The sequence below is a fragment of the Nothobranchius furzeri genome, chromosome 7 (assembly GCF_043380555.1).
Source record: "Nothobranchius furzeri strain GRZ-AD chromosome 7, NfurGRZ-RIMD1, whole genome shotgun sequence".
Taxonomy (NCBI): Eukaryota; Metazoa; Chordata; class Actinopteri; order Cyprinodontiformes; family Nothobranchiidae; genus Nothobranchius; species Nothobranchius furzeri.
The window spans coordinates 28,377,584-28,403,992 of NC_091747.1; positions in this window are offsets into that span (position 1 = coordinate 28,377,584).

Sequence of the window (26,409 nt, forward strand, 5' to 3'; positions counted from 1 at the left end):
TTTTTGAGGTGGCGACACCTGATTTGATAATGTTACTGTGGCCGTGCTCAGGACGCAGATGTCTGGAGCGCGTCAACAATCAGAGCTTTGCATGCGCAAGCTGGTTAAGGTTAGGATGGGGTGAGGGGAAGGTTAAATTGCAAGAGGGAAAAGGTCACAATTTGGTTAAATGTCCGTTTTACGGCGGGTGTCAGTACCGACGCTCTGGCACAGCGCGTTGCCCCCCCGACGCGCAGGAGCTTGTCACCTGCTGACAGCAGGCTGCTGTCTTTTCCGTGGACTGCATCTTGCTGGTCATTATCACGTGACAGCGACTAGTCGATGACAGGCATAAAAAGTCACTATAGTGAAGTCGACTAGTTCATACAACCCCTATTGCTCCCCAGTGTTCTGCAACATAATCAGCACATTCTCTTTGAACTTGATATCAAATGTTCGCCTCCTCTTCGTCTCCGCACCTGCCACAGTTAAAGTTACCGTTGTGGTCTATCATTGGCAAATCAAAAGTGAGACGGATGACACAACCGCCCCCCCTGTGGTACTTGCTTGTTACCACATTCCACCCGGCCACAATAAAATGCCGGCCATTATTCACCTCCGCCAACTCCGACACTGGCCAAAATATGATACCCGGCCATTATTTGAATACAGGCCAATATTAGAGGATTTACGGTATTTTGATTTCACAGATTGGTCACATCTTATTTATTGACTAGCACTTTGATGGATTAGCTTTATTAAAATAGAGTTATTTGATTAATTAAAAGAAAATAGTTCATTCTTCATTCTTCTGTTGAGCTAAAAATAAGTAAGTAATTAAGTAAAGTTTATTTATATAGCACCTTTCACAGATATAAATCACAAAGCGCTGTATAACATGAGTAAAATCAGGGCAAATACCTCAAACCAATAAAAACATCATAAAAACAATAGCAGTGATAAAATAGTAACCAAAATCAGGAGTCAAAACAAAGTCAAGGTGTGAACAAGAACAAAGACATCTTTTAGAAAATTTAGTGGGGGAAAGCCTGCATGAAAAGGTGAGTTTTAAGATGTTTTTTGAATACCTCTACAGATTTCAAGAGATGGAGATTTGAAGGCAGACTGTTCCAAAGTCTGGGGGCAATAGACTGAAAGGCCCTGTCCCCTTTGGTTTTTAGTCTGGTTCGAGGAACAGCCAGGAGGTTTTCAGATGTGGATCGGAGGTTCCGTGAAGTGGTGTGTGGGGATAAAAGCTCAGATAAATAGCTTGGAGCCTGGTTGTTAAGAGCTCTATAGGTCAGCACTAAAACTTTAAACTGTATTCTAAATTCTACCGGGAGCCAGTGGAGGGACTGTAAAACTGGGGTGATGTGAGCTTGTCTGCTGGATTTGGTTAGGAGTCTGGCTGCTGCATTTTGGATGGCTTGAAGGCGTGAGAGGGAGGTTTTGCTGAGACCAGTAAAAAGAGCGTTGCAATAGTCTAAGTGTGATGACACAAAGGCATGGATGATTTTTTCCAGATCTGCTGTGGAAACCAGTTTACGGACTTTTGAAATGTTTCTCAGTTGGAAGAAACAAGAGCGGGAGATGGTTTTGACGTGTGAGTCTAAACTTAAAACCGGATCAAAAATAACTCCCAGGTTTCTAATGTTGGCCTTGGCTGATGGGCAAAAGGAGGCAATTTCCTGCTCGATTTTTGGATGAAGTTCCGGGGGTGCAGAGATGAGGGTCTCTGTCTTGTTGGCGTTGAGAAGAAGGTTGCTGGACAGCCTGTTACTGATCTGGGTCGGGCAGAGTACAAGGGTGGCCAGCCTGTCCAACTGGTGTGGCATTAAGGACATATAGAGCTGTATATCGTCAGCGTAGATGTGGTAGGAGATGTCTGGGAAAGACTGAATGATGCCAGCTAGAGGAAGAATATAGAATGTGAATAGTAGAGGCCCTAGAACTGATCCTTGTGGAACCCCGCATGTAAGAGAGGCAGTGTCTGAAGAGAAGGTTTCTGACTTCACTGTGAATGTTCTGTTAGTGAGATAGGAAGAGAGCCAGTCTAGAGCAAAACCTGAAATCCCAGCCAGGGCCTTTAACCTGTTTAGTAGAACGTTGTGGTCTACAGTGTCAAAAGCTGCACTGAGGTCTAGCAGGACCATGACAAAGCATTTCCCAGCATCAGCAGCCATCAGGAGGTCATTATGCACCCTTACTAGAGCAGTCTCGGTTGAGTGCTGCTTCAGAAAGCCAGATTGGAAGGGGTCAGAGATCTTTGACTTGGAAAACCAGGATCTGAGTTGGGTTTCAACAACCTTCTCAAGTACTTTACTGATGAAAGGTAGCTTAGAAATGGGCCTAAAGTTACTGGTGGAGCTGGCGTCAAGGTTGGGTTTCTTTAAGAGAGGAGTCACTACTGCATTTTTAAAGTAAGATGGAACACAGCCTTGGCTCAGTGAGCTGTTGATCATAGTCAACAGAGATGGACTGATGGAGGCAAGGGACCCGACTAAGACAGAGGGAGGTAAGATGTCTGATGAGCATGATGAGAGCTTCATCTGGCTGATTATTGAGGCTAAGTCATTTAGTGTAACGAAGGAGGTGAAACACTCGGAGCACTGGGGAGCCTCCCCTCCTGGGGGGGGGGGGGGGGGTGCTGGTGGAATGCTGGATCTCAGATTCAACACCTTGTTGGCAAAAAAGTGGAGAAAGGTGTTACAATCATCAGCTGAAGATAGCTGAGCCTGCTGCGGAGGAGAAGAAACGATGCTGGAGATGGTATCAAACAAAACCTTAGGATTATTCTTATTTTGACATATGAGGTTGCTGAAGAAAGAAGACCTGGCATTTTCTACAGCTTCGTTGTATGACTCTAGAAGTTCTTTAAAATATTCGCGATGAACAACCAGACCTGTCCTCTTCCACCGTCGTTCCGCTTTTCTATAGGAGCGTCTAAGTTCAAGAATCTGGTTGTTCAGCCAGGGTGAACTAGAGGCACTGGAACTGCGGCTGGTTTTGTAAGGGGCGACCTGATCTAGAATTTTGAGGCAGTGATCATTAAATGAGTTGGTAAGGAGCTCTACGTCATCAGAGGAGGGAGGTACAAAGTCAAAGAGGGAGGAGAAATTTCAAATGGTAGAACTGTTGATAATACGTCGTTGCTTAGCAGAGACTGGTAAAAGAATTTAGGTTAATATGAAAAGAAACTGACTTATGGTCACTGAACACAACATCATTTATCTGCAGCTTATCAACTAGAAGTCCGTAGGAAAAGACCAGATCCAGGGTGTGGCCTGCTCTGTGAGTGGGACCAGACACGTGTTGAGAGAAGTTAAAAGAGTTCATCATGTTTAGGAACTCCCTAGTGGAGCTGTTAGATAGATCCTCAGCATGGATGTTGAAATCTCCAACAATGATTATCCTGTCTAGTTTAATAGTTGAAGATAGGAGATCCTGAAAGTCAGACAGGAAGGATGAAGTAGATCCAGGTGGGCGATAGACCAGAATTCCATAAACTGGTAGAGCTCGACCAATTTTAATCATGATCATCTCAAATGAGCTGTAGGAGTTTGAGGATATAATTTGGCACGAAAAGTATTTTTTTAAAGATAACAGCTGTTCCTCCACCGCGGCCTGTGGTCCGTGGAGCAGAGAAGAAAGAGCAGTCTTGGGGACAGAACTCATGGAGATGAGTGACGTCATTTTTGCGCTGCCACGACTCAGAAATCCACAAAAAGTTAAATTTTTTGGTCCGGAACAGATTGTTGAGGATGTGAGACTTGTTGGCGATGGAGCGCGGGTTAATGAACGTCATTTTTGCAGAGAAATCTGGCGATGTGTGTACCGCGGGCTCCATAATGGCGGTCGGCTGGTGGGCTAAGCTACGTAGCGACTCCAGGCTACGCCCGCGGTGGTTCTTTACCTTCAGGTAGCATCCTGCATCACGGGCTCCATTTAGCAGCGAGATCAGCCCAACTCCGTTGAGTTTCTGTTGGATCCGCCACAACACAGCCGCAGAGCAGCGATCGGGAAGAGTTTCGCCTCTCAGGATCTTTCGGAGCTGAACGAAGAAGCCAGCTCTCTTCCCCCGTTTCCTCTTCCATGGTCTCCGGGGTAGCGGAAGGCCCACAGATAACAGAGGGCCGAGACCTGGGTTAACGCCAGGTTCCAGAGGCGGTGGGAAAGCGGGTCCGGTATCGGAGTTCTGGAGGTTGATCATCGTGGACCTGATCGACAATAGTAAGTCTCGATCATATGTTAGCAGGGACTCCGCACTAGATAGAGAAAAAACAATAAAAAACAACAAATAACCAAAACGGATCAGGAGCCTAGCAGACGCACAGCCACTCATGGGCGCCATCTTGCCAAGCGCCCATGAGTGGTGCATGCCTTCTAAGCAGGTTAGAAGGAATGCATGAGACCTTGATATCTCATGCAGACTAGTCTTGTGCAGAGGAGGGAAAAAAAAACAGTCATTTTATTCTGTTACAAAACTCAACGTTTATTAATTAGGCCATCAAGAACAAAGCTGCAGCTGCTGTTACCACCGTAGGCCTGCAGAGGGGCTAATTCACCATCTCGTAGCTGCCAGCTTCTGACAAGAAAAAGGGGACATGCATGCCTCATCCAATCATATTCACCAAGCATCAGCAAGCCTGAAGCAATTTTTCCTGTAAATGGAAGAATGTATCCCACTACCAGGCATTTCTCCTCCCCCTGAAGCTGGTCTGGTCTCCATTCTGAAACCTAGATATTCTGTGGATTTTTTGACAAATTATTTCTGAAGTTATGTCTGCTGGGACACCGCCACAAAAACCATACATCCTGTATACAAAGGCACACTGGATGGCACAGGATAAATAATATGTAGAAAACCATCCGTGCATATTGGCCTAAGTCTGTCTGTCTATTTAGTGAGAGGGAGAGAGAGGGTGTTTCTCAATGCCAAGGAACCTCGCCTTGATGTCTTGGCCTCGCCCCGGTTGCCTAGAAGATACATCATCAGGAGCCGCCAAGACGTGTTCCAATGTTCATGTTCTACAAAGGTGTGTGTCCTCTGTTTGTTAGCCGTTTAGCTAGCTGAGCAAGGATACACGAGAGGTATTTCGTGCCTTATTTCCTTTTGAACCCTGCTTTTTTTCCAGTCAGAGATCCACTCTGCCATTTATGCAGATAGGCACCTGTAAACCTCATCACACAGCAGGGTTGAGGTCTCACCTGATAGTGATGTAAAGTCGAGTATCTTCACTCTGAACCCCTTGGTTATTTTGAAGTAGCGCACAACAACAGGAACAAGCTTCACTGCCTTGTGGTTTGATGTGTCAACTGCGACAGAGACCAGAGTAGTATCCGTAGTGTCTTCTTTTAGCAAATCCATAGCATGCGGGGCAATTACACTTGTCACCACTGCCTCAGCTTTGGTCCGAGCACACGTAAAATGCTGGTCATAAAATTTTCGAAGTAGTCCAGCAGTACAGTCCATTGACCGAAAGTTGTGATTGTGCTTAACAAGGTGGTAGGCAAATGTTGCTTCCTGAGCAGCGCGTTTAAGGTCTTTGTCTCCAGCAGCAGTAGCACTAAAAAACATGCTAACCGAACTTCCCGCCTGTTACCACCGCTTATGTTTGCTAGTTTTAACATGGTTCTGCATGTCCGCGTTTCCACCATGAGCAACGGAGAATTCACACTTACATAAGACGCAAAACGCAGCATATTCATTTCTTGGCACCTTCCTGAGAAAGCTGTGTCGTTCCAGTAGCTATTTTGTTAGTCTTGACCATCTTTTAGGCATGCTGAACAACGAGTGACTTGGTGAATCGTCTTTACGCAGGACTTAGGAGCCGTCTTGCGTCAACGGCGTTGTCATCAACCAATGAGCATTAGGTTACACAGACATGTGACATTAAGTTGAGCTAATGTGACATTGAGAACTTTGTTGTCACGGTTTTTGGATATTTTCCCATCTACACTGTCCGAACTGAGGAGCTGAAAGACTTCTGTTCATTTGTTGATGTTGAACATGCCACTCTCCTTGGGACCAGCAGAACCCGTTGGCTTTCACTGGGACCTGCAGTTGAGGGTTCTGAAGCTTTATCCAGCACTTCAGTCCTACTTCAGGTCTCAGGAAAAAGCACCAAATTTAATCATCAAGTTCCTAGAAAACCAAGTGTGTGAGGCCTGGTTGTGGTTTACACACATTACAACCAACTGTCACTGTTTAATGACACCATCAAAAAGATGGCGAAAGAGAAGAGCACAGCTGTTCATGCTGCACAGCACCTGTGTGATCTACAGGAGAAACTTTTGGAGAGGAAGGCCGCCCTCTTCATGGGATTAAAGGTGAGTTTAAACATATTCAAATTAAAAGTAATGTAAAAACAAGGCTCTTATATTAATGCTTCTTGAATTATTATTGGTGTTTTTTTCAGGTGTAGAGCATTCTGGCTACCCAAGAGCGCCCTCAAGTGGAGGTGTTTAAGCAAAGCGTCCACACCTTCTATGAAGGTTGCATCTCATATCTGCAGGAGTGGAGCTCCTCATTTACTGACATGAAGTGCTTCTCTTGGACCCTGCTTGAAGATCCACCAGGTTGGGATGTGGTTGAGAGCTCCCTGAGGTGTGTCTCCTCAAAGCTGCCAAACATTCACATCAATGAAACGGAGCTCTTTGACGAAGTTACTTCTGTCAAAACTTACACATCTGACAAGACTGGACAGTGGGACAGAGACATTAAACCAGCAGATGAGCGCTGGGCTGAAATCTTAATACATTTTAAGCATCAGCATGTCCCATTTAAAAATGTAGCCGTCATCTGCCAGTTTGCCATGTGCCTACCTGGCACAAACGCCTCTGTGGAACGCATTTTTTCTCTCATGAACAACACTTGGACCAGTGAGAGAAATCGTTTGGGACTGGACACTCTGAAGGCACTGCTCATTACTCGGGTGAACTTTGATGACTGCTCTGAGTTTCATGCCAGACTTGTTGACAACCACAGTCTGCTTAAAAAGATTCACTCAAACATGAAATACTATTAGAGAGTTACTGTGACATTAAATGGAACAATAGGGCTGTTCATTTAGTGCAATATTTTTGTTTCTAAAAAACTTGAAGTCAGTGAAATCCTTTTTTTGTTCACAAAAGGGCTACATTTAATATTGCCCAAACAAATGTGTTTAAAAAAATACTGTATTGTTTTGGAAAACGATTGCACTAAAACTATTAGAAAAACTGTCCTTATTTTGAATATAGATCAAACGTTTCTGTTCTTGCACATTCTACAATCAAAAGCTGTTATTAAGGTCAGTTAAATTCTTTGTTTATCTTTTCACAAAAGGGCTACATTTAATATTGCTCAATGTGTTTCACAAATACAGTATTATTTTGGAAAAGAAAATAACAAAACATTGCACTAAAAAAAGAATGTCCTTATTTTTAATAGGATGTTCAAATGTTGTTGCATTTTGTACAATAAAAAGCAGTTATAAGTCACCAGCAAGGATTTGTCAGTCTTTAATTTTGTGTAAAACTTTGGTGTCCCAGTTTTCAGTTTTTTAAATCTGGTCACCCTAAGCTGGGATCAACTGACGACACCCAGTCGAACTAGCTACAACAAGCTAACCTGAAGCTAACCCAAAGCTAACGCGGAGGTGGGAGCTAAGCTAACGGAGGTAGCAACCTAGCTACAACCGGAGTTAACTGTGCACAACACCAGAGCTTCTGAGTCAGAGCTACGCCGAGCTGACCGCTGGGTAAAACCGGGTGGAACACAGAGGTCTCCGAGACCTCCACAAGCCAGCAGCCGCACAGCAGACAAGTGCCGCTGCGATCTGAGATGCGCAGAGCTGCTGCTGGGGAGAACTGGGTGGAAAGGTTTCCATCCCAGAGCTCCACAAGCCGGCAGCCCGCGCAGCAGACAGGAGCCGCGATCAGACAGAGATGCGCCGAGCTGTGGGGAGGGGAGAAGCGGGTGGAAAACAGAGGTCTCCCGAGAGCTCCACAAGCCAATAGTGGGAACCCAGCTCCACCAACATGTTATATTTCAACCCATTTTCTAAAGTGCAGCATTATGTTAAATGCACTGCGTTTTACCCTATTACATTTAAATTTCATGGTTAAACAGTACATGTTAAAATCTAAGCTCAGCTCGGCAGTGACCTAAAATACATAAATATAATTTTACTTACCGAAAAAAATTAAGTGGAGACTCCTTGGACGCTCTATTATTGCAATTAATACCACAGCAAGTCATTTTGTCCAACAATTGCACAAAAAATATCCAAAAAAGAATACACAAACGCTACAACTAATGGTCTAAGTTGAGAGACTGAAACTGACGGAACAGTTTTCAGGCGAGGCTGAGGCTCAGACTGAGGCCTTTCCCCGGAGCTAGCTCTGCGGTCACGTGGGTCTGATGCTCATTAATTACTGTAAATCCTCTAATATTGGCCTGTATTCAATTGACGGCCGGGTATCACATTTTGGCCGGTGTCGGAGTCGGCGGAGGTGAATAATGGCCGGTTTTTTTATTGTGGCCGGGTGGAATGTGGTAACAAGCAAGTACCACAGGGGGGGCGGTTGTGACATCCGTCTCACTTTTGATTTGCCAGTGACAGACCGCGAGGGTAACTTTAACCGTGCGGAGACGAAGAGGAGGCGAAAATTTGATATCAAGTTCAAAGAGAACGTGCTGATTATGCTGCAGAACACTCTGGGGAGCAATATGAACTAGTCACTAGTCGACTTCACCGCTCTATAGTGACTTGTTATGCCTGTCATTGACTAGTCGCTGTCACATGATAATGACCGGCAAGATGCAGTCCTTGGAAAAGACAGCAGCCTGCTGTCAGAAGGTGAGGAGCTCCTGTGCGTCGTGAGGCAACTAGCTGTGCCAGAGCGTCGGTACTGACACCCGCTGTAAAACTGTCATTTAACCAAATTGTGACCTTTACCCTCTTGCAATTTAACATTCTCCTCACCCCCATCCTAACCTTAACCAGCTTGCGCATGCAAAGCTCTGATTTTTGACGCGCTCCAAACATCTGCGTCCTGAGCACGGCCACAGTAACATTATCAAATCAGGTGTCGCCACCTCAAAAACTAATTTAACACGCGATTGTTCATGTCGGCTCATTTCCTTTTATGTTTTCTGTCTTTTATTTGAGCCTGATGCTTTTCGCTGCTGTGGATCGGGGCGCATCACCTTGTCCTCCAGTGACGCACCGGTGCGGCCGGCGAGCAGCGCGCACTCCGCTGTTTTTGTGGTCGGTAGATCTTTTAGAACTGCAGTTCAAAGGTAACTCATAAGGTGAATATATATGAAGGCAGGTAGCAGTTTTTCTTTAGGATTGAGTGGAGATGCAGGAAGATAATAAACAGGCAGGACAGAAAAATAGTCAAATAAAAACAAGTTAGTTTTTGTACCTGGTGGTTGCAACAAACAGACACCATTGAAGGTAATCAGAAGTGAGGAACAGAAAATGAAATAATTATTTTAATGTTTAGAGCAGCAGGAACTCTGAGAGGCTGCAGGCGCATCAGTGAGTTTGCGGCCGCTGCGCAGGGGGAGGGGGAGAGGGCTGAAGCAGAAACTACCGTTGTTAAAAGAAATGTGTTTAACTTTGAAAATGTGGGCGCAATATTAATTGTCAAAAACTCCTGCGAACCATTAGTTCATTTTGCTCAAATAGAAATTGAGGCCTGCCTCTAATTCTGGTCCTCCTTCCAATAAAGGCCTGGAGCTTGATGAGCTTGAGTCAAATACAGGCCTGGGCCTGTATTAGAGGATTTACAGTGTACAGAATTTTAGGCTTTTAATACACTTAAACAGAAGAGTGAAAAAAATTCACCCCCCTCAGAGTTGTCATGAGTGTAAACTAGATAATTTAAACCAAAAACCAAGCTGTACACATGTTCATTTCTGCTGTGAAATGGTATTTTTAACATGGGAGTCAATGAGGATTTGCTATTTTCTGACACCAGCCACTAGTGGATGAGGGTGGAACTGCAATTTATTTCACTTCCGCATTGGCCTCACTTTCAGAACCAAATTGTGGGGGCTTGGTTTCGACTTCCTCCACCACCATACTGATACTGCTGTCACCACCTGGTGCAGGTGCATGAGACAATGCATCAGCCAATACAATAAACTTGCCTGGCATGCCTGGCAAACTTGCCTAGCATGTATATCAGTTCAAATGCTGCAGCATCACTATCATACATTGTATTCTTGGTGACATGTCATTGAGATTCGACTTCCTCTTTGTGATGAGAGGTTTGTGATCCGTTTCTGCTATGAATGTTGGTAAACCAAACATCTAGCCATGGAACTTCCTGCATCCAAAGACCAAGCCTAAAGTTGCTTTTTCTATTTGAGCGTAGCGTTTCTCAGTCAGATCTGGATGCATATGCCACCGGCTGCCACTTATTTCATTCTTTTGCAACAGTACTGCTCCCAAGCCATCGTTTGAAGCGTCCGTAGAATCTAGAGAGGGATGGAGAAACATCAGGAGACACATGAGGGAAGACGCAGACGCAGACCATGACAGCAGGATGTCATAAAGCTCAAATCATTTCACATTGGCTTCTTGAACATGACAAGATCGGTCAGATCTGGGATACGGCGAGAAGACCCGTGAGCCTGATCTGGACTCCAGGGAGAATGCTGAACATCTTCAGAACCAAAATCAGTTCAGTTTGTTTACTTTAGATGAATATTTCATTTCTAAGCTTGTAGCCCTCAGCTGACGAGTTGTTAGCTGACCATTAGCCCCATCATACCGTCCCAATATAATTCACTAATCTATAGATAAAACAATGAGCTGCCAGTTGAACCACTGCGTGTTTATAATGTAATAACTCCAGAACAAACTTAATCGATAGATCAGCAGAATAATTCCTCCTGACTGGGATGCTGCAGTAGCTCGCTAGCTTGTGTTTGTAGTAATCCAGGATGGTTCTGAGGTTCTGCCGGTCTCTGGAGGATCTGTTGTTGAAATATGTGGCTCTTCTTTTAGATCTTATCTGTGTGAGTGTGTCGTGGCTTTCCAAATTACTTTTCCCCTTGCTAACACAGTTAGCTGTGTTGCTGCAGTCATGCTAACGGGACTCGTCTGGAGTGCAGAAAGACCGGTAGCGGTTCCAGATAGATTTAGGTTATTATTTTAGGTCAAACCGTTAGTTACAATGTGTGTAGGACTCCGACATAGGGTTCAGACTTTTTGCTGCAACTGTAAACACAATTTTCTGTAATTATTGAATATGAAGTTGATTAAAATACAGCTAAACACGACGTACTAGCGGCATAAGCTGCCCTGTAAGACATCTTTTTAGTGACGTATGACAAACAGCTTTTCACTGTTTAGAGGAATTTAGATTTTTATGAAGATTTATGACAAAATTCCTTAAAATGAATAACTGAACCTAGTTTATCTTTATGTAGATGGTAAAGTGTAGTGAAACAGCGTTAGTCTCAGTCGGCATAAGCAGCAGGGCCCTGCAGGGAATCGAACCCCGTCTCATTACTGAGAGTTCCGTTACCAGAGCCTTTTGCTTTGGGCGACCCGAGACGGTAAAGCAAAACCTGCATCAACACAGCATTTAATGTTGGAACATAAATTCTGTCTTGATGCAGGAAAAAAGAAACCGTCAGAATAAAAAATTATTTCTAATTAAATTCATTTTAGTATTTTATAAACGTTTTACAGATTTAGAGCCTCCTTTGACTTTTATGCTTTTCATTTACTTCTCGTTTTTTTACGATGTTTATCCGTTCTTTAGTCGCGGTCAAACGCATCGTAATTTTGTTCTGCGGTGAATCTTAAAGTTATGTTGAATGTAAATAATCTGAGTCTTTATTGCTTTAATTTAACAGCACAGTAACTTGTTAAAATATTCAATGTTGGAACATACTTCCCCCCTGCCAAACGGCATTTGGCAGGGGGATATTTCAGCCTCCTCCCGGGTGCCGGTGCCCACTTCCAATTTTAAACAGCACTTAGACACTGATGGCTGAGGGTGTAAGTGGGGTGGTGCGGTGGCATCAGCTGGCATAGGCCGGATGATGCCCACACTGCCCACTCACCACAGCCATGGAATACACCTCATGATCGCACAACACTATAATGGAGCAGGCGGAGGGAGACTAGGGGTCTTAGCCACCTCTGTTGTTGCTAGGCTTCCTGGGGCTGGAGGCTAGGAGGGAGATCTGGCCGTCTGGTTGGGGTCTGGGGTGGTAGGTTGCTGTGCTCAGCGTTGGGCGGGGGAGCCTGCTCATAAGCACCCCAGCAGAAAGGGTCAAACTCTGGTAACCGGTAATGGTTGTACCCAATGTGCAGCAGTACCGGGACCAGAGTGAATAGGGTGTGTATGGGGAGCATGAGTGGGTGTCCAGCGTGCATTTTTGTAAGTCTTTGGTTGTATGTGCATGTGTGAGCATGAGGGAGGGAGTGTGTGACTGTGTTTGTGTATGACTGTATATGTCAGGTGGGGCCTTTGACTCCTCCCCTCTCCTGGAACTTCTCTTGATGATATAGATCTTCGTCCCCCCTCCCCCTGCCACACCTGGTGTGAGGGGTTGTGCCTTGGTCTGCCTGAGTGTTCGTGGCAACCAGGTCTGGGGGTTTAAGATTTTGGCATCTGCCTGATAGATCCCGGTGGCTGCCTGGTGGGGTCTGGGTCCCTGGGCTCTGCTGGGACCCCGGCGGGGGTGGTCGCCCCTGGGTCCCGGGTCGCTGGGTCCCGGGCTCGGCCGGCTAGGGGGTGGGAGGCTGCGGGCGGGCCTGTGGGCTTGCCGCTGATGTCTCCCGGGACTCTGCCGGCTGCAGGTTGTGGCCCCCCCGGGGCGATCCTCTGTGCCTCTCGAGGGGGGCGGGGGCCTTTCTGGTTGCAGTCTCCTTGGGGTTCCTGTGTTCTGGGGCAGTGCCTGGATCTCTGAGACTTGGAGCTCCCTCCGTCTCCTACGCATCTTTGGGGGGCAGATCTGTGGTCCCTCACACTCTCTGTTGGACGCTCCTATAGAGAAACCTTACATAAACAAGCGCGTGTACACACACAGGTGCTCACATGGTGCTCTCAAAAGTATGGGCTTGGGCACGTTAAACACAGGTCTTAAGACTATGGTGGGCACTTAATGCACTGTGATTTATTATCGTGATTCTTCAGTTAAGCAATGTTGATTATTTTTTTTTTCATCAAGTTGACGCAGTGATAGCTAGATCTTGTATTGTTGTTGTGTCCCTTTTTTTTTGTCCTTTTGCTTTTTTTTTGTCTTTTTCTGCAGGTCTAGAAGCAGACTCTTGTTCATTGTTTATTTTTGTGGAACCCCCCCCCCCCCCCCCCTCTCCCCACCTTTTCTTTTCCTTTCTCTTTCACCTCTGTCTCCGTGTCTGGTCGGAATTACAAAGCATTCAACAACAATAACAATAAAGTTTTAAGTATCAGGCGTGACATTAAAAGCAAACGCTTTGATGCTCCACCTGAGAGTAAATCTGTAAGGCTTGTCACCATCGTTCAGACATCAATTCTGCTTGCTTCACAGCCAGACAGGACACGGTAAAAAAAAAAAAAATATATATATATATATATATGTATTCAAGTTAATTTGAATCATTTACATGTTTAGACAATATTTTATTAGTCTTTAATATTTTAGTATTTATTGTTTAACTTTTGTAAAGAGCTATTTTTAAACGCGTGCACATTTAAACACTAAAACCTTTGTTTGCTCCGTCTGTGTCAGAGCTCTGCTGTTCAGCTCCTTCCTGGTTCCTGCAGGACCACAAAGCCCAGAGAAGCTCAGTCCAGCAGGACGTGAGGACACAAGCAGACACGGAGAGCTCCTCCTAAACCTGGAATCAAACTTTTCTACAGATTATTTAGAACAGTTTCTTGTGACAGAACAGTTAGTGAAACAGAAAGGACATGATGAAGATGATGTTATCGTCCTTGTCTTTCATACGGATCAAAGATCACCATCAGCTTATGCTCATGTCACCAAGTAAACGTCCCATTTCTCACTAAGACCTGCTCTATCTGCTCTACCAGATTATCAGAAGCATCACTGTAGTTGTAGTTTTGCCTCCATCTTCCTGCCCTCATTGGTCTCTTGTTTATCTTCTACTACCTCTCACCATCCATCTCAGGTGGGATCTTGTTTGCTCCGATGGCCTCTTGTGTTCCAGGCTTACATCTTTTAGTGAACATTAGAATATCATATACTAATATATATGCATGTGTGTGTGTGTGTGCGTGTGCGTGTGTGTGTGTGTGTGTGTGTGTGTGTGTGTGTGTGTGTGCCTTGCTTATGAACTTACATTAGAGACTGTGGCTCTGTGAATTACATTGGGCCTCAGGAAATCCAAATTGGCCAGCAACCATTTCTGTTTGGAAGTGAGTTGTTTTTGGCCACTGCCGCTGGCTTTCGGCCTCATCAGTTTGCCATATTGTGTGCGAAGTGATGCACCACGTGTTTTCACCTTGTTCACTGAAAATCAAAGAACATAGATTATAACATTTTGTGAAGTCTCTAATTTCCCTCTGGGATTAATAAAGTATTGAAGTTGAATTGAATTACATCAGTTCGTTAGTTACTGTTTCAAGCAATTAATAGGCAAATGCATTAGCTAATGTTACTACATGTTACTGTTAATATTGCTTGATTGTTACTAGAAACAATACAGTTCATAGATGCTTACCTGGCAGCTGCAAGTGTGTGGCAATTGCTTGCCAATCTTTCTCCCGGTTGTTGCGGTCGTGATACGTCTTTGTGCCCACATCGTAAAGGTTTGCGTGACCTTGCCAAAGTTCCACAAGTTGAGGCTCCATTGCTGAAGTCCAAACAACACGTTGTTGTGCCGTAGCCATGCTTCTAGCTGTATGTGCTGTAGCCATGTTGTACTCGTCGACTCGTCGTCTTGCCTGATTTGTTTGTCGCTTCCGCTTCCTAAATTCCGCCCCTGCTTTCGTGTTTTCGCGTGCGCCGTGAGCGGTTCTGATACTTTTTTGGATCGTAGCTGCTCGCAGCTGCTCGCAGCGCCGCTTCAACAGTGCGATACCCTCACGAGGGACGAGCGAAATATTAAACACACCAGAAGTCCCTGCGACCTCACCACTGCTGAACGGCGGCTGGTCACGTGGTGTTAATCGCCTCTCGTAACCCCCTGTACACTACACGACCGCTCGGCGCAAAACTCGCCCCGATGTCGTGGCTTCTCGCATGACTGGAAAATCGGCTCAAAAAAGTGAAAAAGTTGCACAGTGTACGCCCGGCTTAAGAGAATGCCGAAATCTAGAATTGTGAAGAAGACTCGAATTAAGTCTCCACCTGGGACACCTGGGAGAGTTGACGAAGGGACATAAATGTAAAAGCACATGCGCGTGGTCCGAAAGAAGTATGTTACCGATGAATTTGATATGAAGAGAGCTGATGGGGGGGGGGGGGGGGGGGGGTCATCTCTTGCGGTATGATTAAATATTCTCCAGAAATCCACCAAGGCCAGGGACCGGCAGACCGCCATCAAGATGGGAAAATTTCCTGTATCACTTATCTTACTTTCCAAAAACCCAAAGAAAGAAGGATCTTCAAAATCTGGCGCGTAGATATCGCTTAGAATCATTTTTTGGCCCTGGATTTCTGCCAGAAGGAGAAGCATCTGCCCTGCGTCGTCCCAAAATGCCCAATGACATTTAAACTGCAAGTGCTTGTGCTGGAGGGGAAGGTCCCTTAAAGGGAATAGGGGAAGGTCCCTTAAAGGGAATAGGGGAAGGTCCCTTAAAGGGAATAGGTGAAGGCCTGCTGAGGTCAGAACCAGGTGTCCCATTCGGTGGGTTTTCTGTTGTGTGGCCTGTTGGCGTCCACATAGGTGCTGTGGGATTTAATGGCCTAGACGGAGTCGGGGCTCGAGGCGGGGCTGGCCTGCGCAGGCTTCCCGTAGGAAGTCCCAGCCGCTCACTGACCGGCGTGCTGGGGATGGCAGCCAAGGTTAACTCTTTGCTGGGGGGCCTACTTGGCTCTGGCCGTTTCCCAGCTATAAGGGCTTTTGCAGCCACATTCATGGTGTGCACCCAGAGTGCCAGCTCAATAACTCTGCCTGTCCACGGGCTCTTTATGGCCGCGTGAATCATGGCTTCTCTGGAATGTGTCTGCAGCTTCACATTTTTCACTCTCTGGAGGTAATAAACCATCCGGGTGGGTTTCAGCTCCGCAGCCTGCACGGCTCTTTCTGCTTGTATGCTCCAGCGTTTTAACTCGCTGCGTGGCGTCGAGCCTGATGCATGGGAAATAACAACTATTGCTTTAACTGCCAGGGGTCTCATTTATCAAACATTGCATAGAATCCTTACTAAAACCGTACTTAAGCTCAGCAAAAAAAATGTACTTACACCAAGTAGGTTTGTGATCTATCAAACATGGAGTACACACAGCTGCACGCAATCTCCGCTTCATAAATCAAAAACTATCTAGAAAGGTTCTCAGCTGCTTTTTATTCACATCCCACCCTCAACACTCCCACGTACTGCCATATATGGTCAATGCAAAGTGCCTGGTGGACCTCATGCATATACATAAGACGGCTTGTTGCAGCATTTTGATCGCGGCCACAGATCAAGAAAGCGCTATTTCACAAGCAGAAGTTGAGGTACTTGTGGGTGAGGTGGAGAAATGAAAGGAAGTGCTTTTGCAAAACAAATAAGAGAAAATCCATGGAGTGGCACAGCGTTGCTGAAGCCGTCAATGCTGAGTTCTTCAGAGAGATCTGTGGCGGATGTAAAAAAAAAGATCCAATCAGGATTCGATCCCCAGACTCCCGGGTAAAAGTCACACACGCTAACCAGTCAGCCAAATGGAGATGATCGGGTCACAGTGACAGGACACACACACACTGTCACAGACGCATGACATTCTGTCTCAATCTATCCCGCTGCTGATTTTCTGCATTCTGTATTCTGCGCTTCAGACTGTGTGTGTGTGTGTGTGTGTGCGCGCGCGCGCGTGTGTGTGTGAGCGCATGCGTGTGTGCGTGTGGGGGGTCTTGTTCTGTGTGAAAACGAAGCGGTACAAGTGATAATGCTGCAGGATTTCATAATTTTATCCTTCTCAGCAGCAGCACTGCAGGTGCTCTCCATGTCCAAAATGTGCTTAAGCCAGGTCCTTAGTCAACTTAAAGTTGCGCACATTTTTACGCTAATTTTTCTTTCATAAATCCCAAAGTTTGCGTGGAAAGCTGCTTATGCAGTTTTTCAACCCCGTTTTGTGTGTAAGCAAGCTTGATAAATGAGGCCCAAGGTCCCTGAATCCAGCCATATTGGGGTTCTGCCTGATAGCTCATAGGCTTCCCAAACTTTAGCAGCTTTTCTCCTTGCTAGGCGCCTTAAGGGTGCCAATACAGGATCCCATCAGACATCTGTAACAACATGAAGGTTCTCTGATTTGTGCCAATGGTCACATTTGCCCAGCTGGGTCAAGCTGGGTCAAACAGTACTTTGAATCTACAGATTAAAGCCCAAGGAGCCACGATGTCTGCCAAGATCATAACACCAGTATCTGCAGTTCCGTCCCAGAAGGACACTTCAAGCCACGATGATAATAATTAGATACTAATTAATACATTTATGATTTTATTATTGTTTTAAATAATCATTAATACATGATCACTTGGTTCAGATATAAAGGTATTTTAATTACATGAAATGGATTATTATGCTTTGGGTATTATAATGATAATTATTATAATCATTAAAGATGTGTTCAGCAAAGAAGACCTTCACCCTGTTCAGCTAACAGAGTTCAGATAACAATAACTGCATCACATGTTTTTTGACACATGACCAAGCTTTCTTCCGGAGAGAGAGAGAGAGAGGGGGGGTCTGAGAGAGTTTGGTAAAAACTAACCATTACAGATTCCAAGTCCAGTTCTGGAACCAACACCACGAGGAAAGGAGAACGGCCGTCTCCTTGACCCTCTGCAAGCTGTCTGTCACTCCGACAGAATGGCTAAAGAACAAACGAAACTAACGAGCTAACGCAAGACTCTCCCAGAGTCATTTGATTTCTGAAGTTAATTTAAACACGAAACTTGTGTCTGTCTGCATTCCTTCCTTCGTGGGGGATGATTATTTGCAACTTCAAGGCTGCATGGCATCAGATAAGGATAACAAGACTGTGTTTGGGTCAGGCAGAGATAATTTTCCCTCTGCCTTCAGTCTGTAACTGGTCATTCCAGTCCTTCAGTGAAGCCAATTAGGGTTATTAAACATCTCCACACCGTCCGGTGACCCTCTCCGAGATGACATCCATTTTGTGCACTAACACCGGTAACGCAGCTAAGATATTGTCCAGCTTACGATTCACCTCGAGTAACGTCCCAGTCTGTGAGGTCTCCGCCCGGACGGTGCCGTCCATGGGTGCGGGTTGCCCTCCAATCGCTCCCGTCATCCCATTTTTTCGGAAAACCAGATATCCTCCCACTCCAGTCAGAAGAAATCCAGTGATCATCAGGCCAAATATCCACATATCTTCGATGTCCTCAATGGACAGCTGAGAGAGACAGATGACATTCCACACCTTCCAGGAATCGAGCATATATCCCGCTGCGCGTGTCCCGTGAGGGCAAGTGGGAGCCCCCTCCTCCGTTCTCATCATAGAAAAAATCTTATCAATTGCGCTGAATGACCAATTAATTAAATCCATTTCTGAAAAATAGTGATTTCCAGAGGAAATGCAGAGAAGTGCTCTGTAGGCAGACAAGGACAAAAAGAGTCTTGGGAAAAAAGATAAGGGAGCAAAGCAGAAGCGACTGTGCGACTGCTCTGTGAGTGCAAGTAATATCAAAGCTGTTAAGGATTGTTACTAAAATTGCCATCCATGAATTGTCATTTTTATAATTGTTGCTTCAAATTTTCAGTTTAAAATTGTTAGTAAATAAATTTCTTCATTTATAAACTTGCCTCATTATTGAAACGAAACACAGAAAAGGGTTGCATTTCCAGTTTATCGAATGAAAAGAATCTTGCGGAATCTTCTGTCTAATAAATAAACTTTGCTATTAATTTAAATCTTAAATTAATTTTTCACACCCCAACACATCTGTCCCTGGCTTTACCAGGGCAGACATCACCCAGTCAGGAGCTGGTAAAGTTCTGCCACCCAAATCTCCTTCCAGCATCATTACGCAGGAGGAAAGGCAGGCAGTACTTTCACCCTGCATTATTTGTGCTTCCAGTGCAGAGACATTTGTCACCCATTCACTAGCTGGGTCATCGGACTCTCGATCGTCACTGCTGCTTTCTGACCCGTTTTCATTCTCCTCAGAGGATGAGATATCGTTTCTGGTATACCTGTTCATAGGTTCAAACCTGGCGGGTGCCCTCTCTACATATGAGCGTGGAGGATTCAAAACAGGGTAAAGCGGCAAGTTGGGGGGTGCAGTAGCCCCCCAAGGTGGCCAGTCCTTCAAGGTGAGAGCCTGGCATGCCGCCCTGAATAAGCCCTCTGTGTTTAGAACAACAGTCCGCTGAGTATCTGTAAATAGATTTATTATAGTTTTTAATGCCTCCAGTGGAGCTTTGACTGTCTATTTTAACTCTCCTGTTCCCAGTAAACATGTGGCTATGTGCCCTGTGGAACAGACTCCTCTTACGCTGTCATACCAGCTGGTCAGTCGACTTACACAACAAGGGGGTATCTGAGGCACATGGGGTGGTTACCAGATTTAATATTTCGTAAATTCCATCTTTAGCTCAGACTTCAGGCTGTCTATATATCAGCACCCGACCTATTTCAAATGGAGGGTTCTGATCCATTGTTGCCGCATGGCAGTGAGGGTACCTGTGCTTTAGCGCCAGTGCTACCCCTGCCTCTGAAGTACAGTTCTCATTTATTGAATTCACCAGAGATGCTGAAGGTGCAAAACACACTCTAGAATAATCTGATGATACTGCTCGTACTCTCCCTCTGTCATCACAGGCCAGTAGGCCCTCGTGATCTGCCTGCTTGGTCTCCTGTTCATCAGCCGATCCATATACACTCATGTCTGCCATGCCTAAATTTTCCTCAGTTACACTCACCCCCTTCTGCATGAGGCATCACCATTGTTAAGACCAGAGTCCTTTAAAAACAGGGTGTGCATCCACTCACACCAGCAACCATTTAGCTTTTCTGTTCCGGATTACATCCTTGAGGTCAGGAATTGCAACCTGTGGTCTCGTTTTATTTTGTGAGAATCTTTAATGAGGCTACCCACTTTCCTTCTGATGAGAATCTTTGATGAGGCCACTCACATTCCTCATAAGCCGTGTGCACTTGGTCGAGTTGGACTACACTCCCTTTCTATGAGAACATCACTCTAGGGCGTCCAATGGGCCATTCCCATCTGTACCTGCTCCGCACGGGCCGGGCAGCCCCAGCCGGCCCCAGCCCGGCCCGAGTGATTCCTCACTTTCCTCACATCCCTGCTCTGGAATGCGGACGTGACTGAACATGCGGGCGGTCCCCAGAAATCGGCAGGAGAAATTGGCGCGAAGATGTCAGTGATATCATATATCAGCAACCATTTGAGCCGCCCTGTCTTGATACGTGTGTAGTGTTGTAAACAATGGAGAACTTTGTGGTGTTATTTTTCATGGTTCTGTGCTTGTGGCTCGTTTCGGGGGCCGGACTCCGCGCTAGACAGGCCGAAAGGCGTCGCCTTCGCCAGCTGAGGAGGGATGAGAGGAGGATTAAATCTGCAAAGTGTTGCCGAGTCATGTTGGAAGCCATTCTGAAGCAGTACAACACATTGCTGCGATTACAACAACGCAGACGACGCATCCTGGTAATTGCTAAAATTCAAATTCTAACGTGCATGTTTAATACACTTCAAGTTAATAAAATATGTTTCATTTGTTTTAGATGGCTATTTTGGAAGGCTCCAGCCGCAGGTGCACAATCTGGTCACTCAGCCGATCCTCTGACTGGTGGGATAATTACACTGAACAAAAATATGAACACAACACTTTTGTTTTTGCTCCCATTTTTCATGAGATGGACTTAAAGATCTAAAATTCATTCCAGATACACAATATTACCATTTCTCTCAAACATTGTTCACAAATCAGTCTAAATGTGTGATAGTGAGCACCTGTGCTTTGCTGAGATAATCCATCCCACCTCACAGGTGTGCCACATCAAGATGCTGATCTGACATCATGAGTAGTGCACAGGTGTACCTTAGACTGCCCACAATAAAAGGCCACCCTGGAATGTGCAGTTTTGTCTCACAGCAAAATGCCACAGATGCCACAAGCATTGAGGGAGTGTGCAATTGGCATGCTGACAGCAGGAATGTCAACCAGATCCGTTGCTCGCGCATTGAATGTTCATTTCTCCACCATAAGCCATCTCCAAAGGCATTTCAGAGAATACAGCCACACATCCAACTGGCCTCACAACCGCAGGTGACATGTAACCACACCAGCCCAGGACCTCCACATCCAGCAGGTTCACCTCCAAGATCGTCTGAGACCAGCCACTCAGACAGCTGCTGAAACAATTGGTTTACATAACCAAACAATTTCTGCACAAACTGTCAGAAACCGGCTCAGGGAAGCTCAACTGCATGCTCGTCGTCCTCATTGGGGTCTTGACCTGACTCCAGCTTGTCGCCGTAACAGACTTGAGTGGGCGAATGCACACATGGCGTCTGGCACGTTGGAGAGGTGTTCTCTTCATGGATGAATCTCGGTTTACATTGTTCAGGGCAGATGGCAGACAGCGTGTGTGGCATCGTGTGGGTGAGCGCTTTGCCTATGTCAATGTTGTGGATCGAGTGGCCCATGGTGGTGGTGGGGTTATGGTATGGGCAGGTATCTGTTATGGACGAAGAGCACAGGTGCATTTTATTGATGGCATTTTGAATGCACAGAGATACCGTGATGAGATCCTGAGGCCCATTGTTGGGCCGTACATCCATGAACATCACCTCATGTTTCAGCAAGATAATGCACGGCCCCATGTTGCATGGATCTGTACACAATTCTTGGAAGCTGAAAATGTCCCAGTTCTTGCATGGCCAGCATACTCACCGGACATGCCACCCGTTGAGCATGTTTGGGATGTGCTTGACCGGCGTATATGACAGCGTGTACCAGTTCCCACTAATATCCAACAACTTCACACAACCATTGAAGAAGAGTGGACCAACATTCCACAGGCCACAATTGACAATCTGATCAACTCTATGCGAAGAAGATGTGTTGCATTGCATGAGGCAAATGGTGGTCACACCAGATACTGACCATTTCTGAGTCCCCAGACCCCAAATACAGCAAAAAAAAAAAAAAATAACCTCACATTCCAGGGTGGCTTTTATTGTGGGCAGTCTAACGTACACCTGTGCACTACTCATGATGTCAGATCAGCATCTTGATGTGGCACACCTGTGAGGTGGGATGGATTATCTCAGCAAAGCACAGGTGCTCACTATCACACATTTAGACTGATTTGTGAACAATGTTTGAGAGAAATGGTGATACTGTGTATCTGGAATGACTTTTAGATCTTTAAGTCCATCTCATGAAAAATGGGAGCAAAAACAAAAGTGTTGCGTTTATATTTTTGTTCAGTGTATGTGCCTCATTACACAGAAGCGCAGTGGTTGAAGCAATTCAGAATGTCAGAGGAGACGTTCATTTTCTTGTGCAACTGCGGCCAGCATTGCAGCGAAAAGACACTTTCTTCCATGAGTGTGTGCCTCTGAGCAAGATTGTGGCTATTGCTTTACAGAAATTTGCTACAGGTTCAGATTACAGACCCATCAGTGTTTTGTTTGATGTTGACATCTCAACTGTTGCCAAGTGTATCAAGGACTTTTGGGCTGCTGCATTGTTGTTGCCATAACTTCCGGTTCCGGTTGAGTGAACGCTGGCGCGTCTCGCTGCCGCTGCTCGCTGGCAAACAAACTTTTTGTATTTTTTTTTCTTCTTTTTCACCCTGGTCACATCCCTGTGTCGGTGAAAACTCATTTTCACCTACCTGCTCAGCTTGCGTTCTGGTTGCACATCACCACCTCCCTGCTCCACTCCATAATGTGGTCCAGCAGGATTTCTGTGTGCCTCGCACTGGCCTGGATCATCCTGTCGCTCATTCTTCTGTCCGTGGATGGCCTTCTCCAGTACTCGGCGGCGGAGCTCTTCAACCTCCGCTTTCGCTACTCCGGATCTCCACCACCAGCTCTGTGCCTCTTCCCCGACATCACCTTCCAGCCTCGCCGTCGGTATATCCATCGGGGGTCCCGGCGGAACCTCCATCTCGACGGCTCCAAAGGAATACCCTCCTTCTGGTCCACGACTAGCCGGCGGCTACCCAGGAATACCTGCCGAGCTGCCGACTCCAGCGTGTTAGCCCGGCTGGCTAGTCGGACTAATGCTCCTGTCGCCAGGGACTTCCGCACTGCTAATTTTGGTCTTCTCAACATTCGCTCCCTCTCTGGTAAAGGACATCTCCTCCAAGATACCATCAGTGACCATAAGCTAGACTTTCTTTGTCTGAACGAAACATGGCAACAACCCAGCGATTTCTCACAACTCAATGACTGTACTCCTCCCGGATTTGTTTACCTCTCCAAACCCCGTGGGTCGGGCCGCGGCGGTGGTCTCGCGATACTGTATCGCGAGACTTGGAAGGTCCTTCCCGTAAACCTTCCTCCTCTCACCACTCTGGAATGCCTCGCCTGTCAACTCTCCGGCCCGACCCCCACAATAATTGTCACTGTTTATCGTCCCCCCAAGTTCAGCCCTGAGTTTTTAAATGAACTCTCTGCTCTTTTATCCCATCTGTCCGCCCTTTCCCCAAATGTAATTTTACTTGGTGATTTTAATATTCATATGGACAATATGGCCCTCCCCCTCAGCAAAGACTTCTCCTCATCTTTGGACAGCCTCAGTTTTCATCAATATGCCAATTTTCCCACTCACATTAAAGGTCACACCCTGGATTTAATCTGCTGCTCCGGCCTGACCCCCTCCAACTGTACAGCTGACCCGCTCCCTTTCACGGACCACTTCCTCATCTCCTTTTCTGTTCCCCTCCGTCTCTCCATCATCAAGTCACCACGTATCATTTCTTTTCGTAATATTAAGGACATTGATCTAGCCTCCCTGTCCTCCAGTTTTGCCACCTTGACCCCTAACTTGTCCTCTACTCCCGATGATCTTGTCATTCAGTACAATAACGGTCTGGTTTCTATCCTTAATTCATTTGCTCCCATCAAATCCCGCTCTGTATATTTTACTCGGTCTGCTCCATGGTTCACCCCTGCCCTTCGCTCCTTGAAAGCTACCAACCGGAGGCTTGAAAGACTCTACAAGAAAACCGGTCTCACCATCCATAAAGACTTATATTCTGCTCAGATTTCTCTCTACAAGGACTCCATCTCCCATGCCAAATCTCAGTATTACTCCGGTCTCATCTCGTCCAACTCCAGCAACACTAAAACATTATTTTCCATCATGAACAGCATTTTTCAGCCTCCCGACTCCTTACCCATCCATCTTTACTCTTCAGAAACCTGTAACTCTCTCCTTCAGTTTTTTAATGAGAAGGTCAATAGAATCCATCTCTCTTTACCTCATTCCTCCCCTCCCTCTCCTGATTTATTTGAACCCACCATTCCGTTCTCCTCCTTTGAACTTCCCCATCCCTCAGAAATATTAGATTACATCACCAAATCCAAACCTTCCACCTGTCAACTGGACCCTATTCCAACTGTTTTAGTTAAATCCTGCCTTTCTTCTCTGCTCCCTTTTATAACAGCCATTATTCATTCCTCACTATCCTCTGGTACGGTCCCATCCCTATTCAAATCCGCTTCAGTCAGCCCTATTCTAAAAAAACCTGGTTTAGATCCCAATGATTTCAATAACCTCCGTCCCATTTCCCATCTTCCCTTCATTTCCAAAGTCCTTGAGAAAACTGTTGCATCTCAGCTCCATTCACATCTCACCCGCAATAACCTTTATGAACAGTTTCAGTCTGGCTTCCGTCCCCACCACAGCACAGAAACAGCTCTCATCAAGATCACTAACGACCTACTCATTGCTGCTGATTCTGGTTTAATCTCTATTCTTATTCTCCTCGATCTGAGTGCGGCCTTTGACACCATTTCTCATCCCATCCTCCTTAATAGACTCTATTCCTTAGGCATCACTCACACCCCCCTCCGCTGGTTTCAATCTTACCTTACTGGCCGCACTCAGTTCATCCAGTTAAAATCCTTTACCTCAGAACCCTCCCCAGTCAAGTCAGGTGTGCCCCAGGGCTCTGTCCTGGGGCCCCTCCTCTTCATAGTATATCTCCTCCCTATCGGCAAAATCTTCCGCAAATTCAATATCCAGTTTCACTGCTTTGCAGATGACACCCAGCTCTACATTTCCAGTAAGCCCAACTCAACTCTCCCACCATCCTCCCTTACACTCTGCCTCTCTGAAATCAAATCATGGTTCACCTCTAATTTCCTCAAACTCAACGGCAATAAAACTGAACTTCTTCTAGTTGGCACTAACTCCACCCTCTCAACATCTGACAGCTTTTCTTTAACTATTGACAGTGCCACAGTCTCCCCCTCACCTCATGTCAAGAGTCTGGGTGTCATTCTCGACAGCTCCCTTTCTTTTCAGGCTCACATTAATAACTTAATTCGGTCAGCATACTTCCATCTACGTTCCATAAACCGTCTTCGTCCCTCACTGACCCCTCACACTGCCGCCATTCTCGTCCACAGCCTCGTCACCTCCCGTCTCGACTATTGCAATTCACTTCTTTATGGTCTCCCCAACAAACTCCTTCATAAACTGCAACTGGTCCAGAATTCAGCAGCCCGTATTATCACCAGAACCCCTTCCTTTCACCACATCACGCCGGTTCTCCAGCAGCTCCACTGGCTCCCAGTTAAATTCAGGCCCATCTTCAAAATTCTCCTCCATACATTCAAAGCAATCCACAACCTCTCTCCTCCATATATCTCAGACCTTATAAGTATTCACACCCTGTCCCGTTCACTCAGATCTTCTTCTTCCATCCATCTTGCGGTTCCTTCTGCCCGTCTCGCTACCATGGGGAGCAGAGCTTTCAGCCGCTCTGCTCCTCGACTCTGGAACTCACTTCCCCCAGACATCAGGAACATCGACAGTTTTACCCTTTTCCAATCAAAACTCAAAACACATATGTTTAAATCTGCCTACAACCTCTGATTTTATTGAAATGTTTCTCTCTGTTTTTTCTTCTTTGGGTTTTATTATTGTTTTATTGTATTTTATTACGTGTTTTGTGTAAAGTGACCTTGGGTGTCCTGAAAGGCGCTTTGAAATAAAATGTATTATTATTATTATTATTATAACTGATTCATTTACCCGATGAGGGTAAATTTTGGGAGATAGCATCCTATTTTGAGAGCAGGTGGGGGTTGC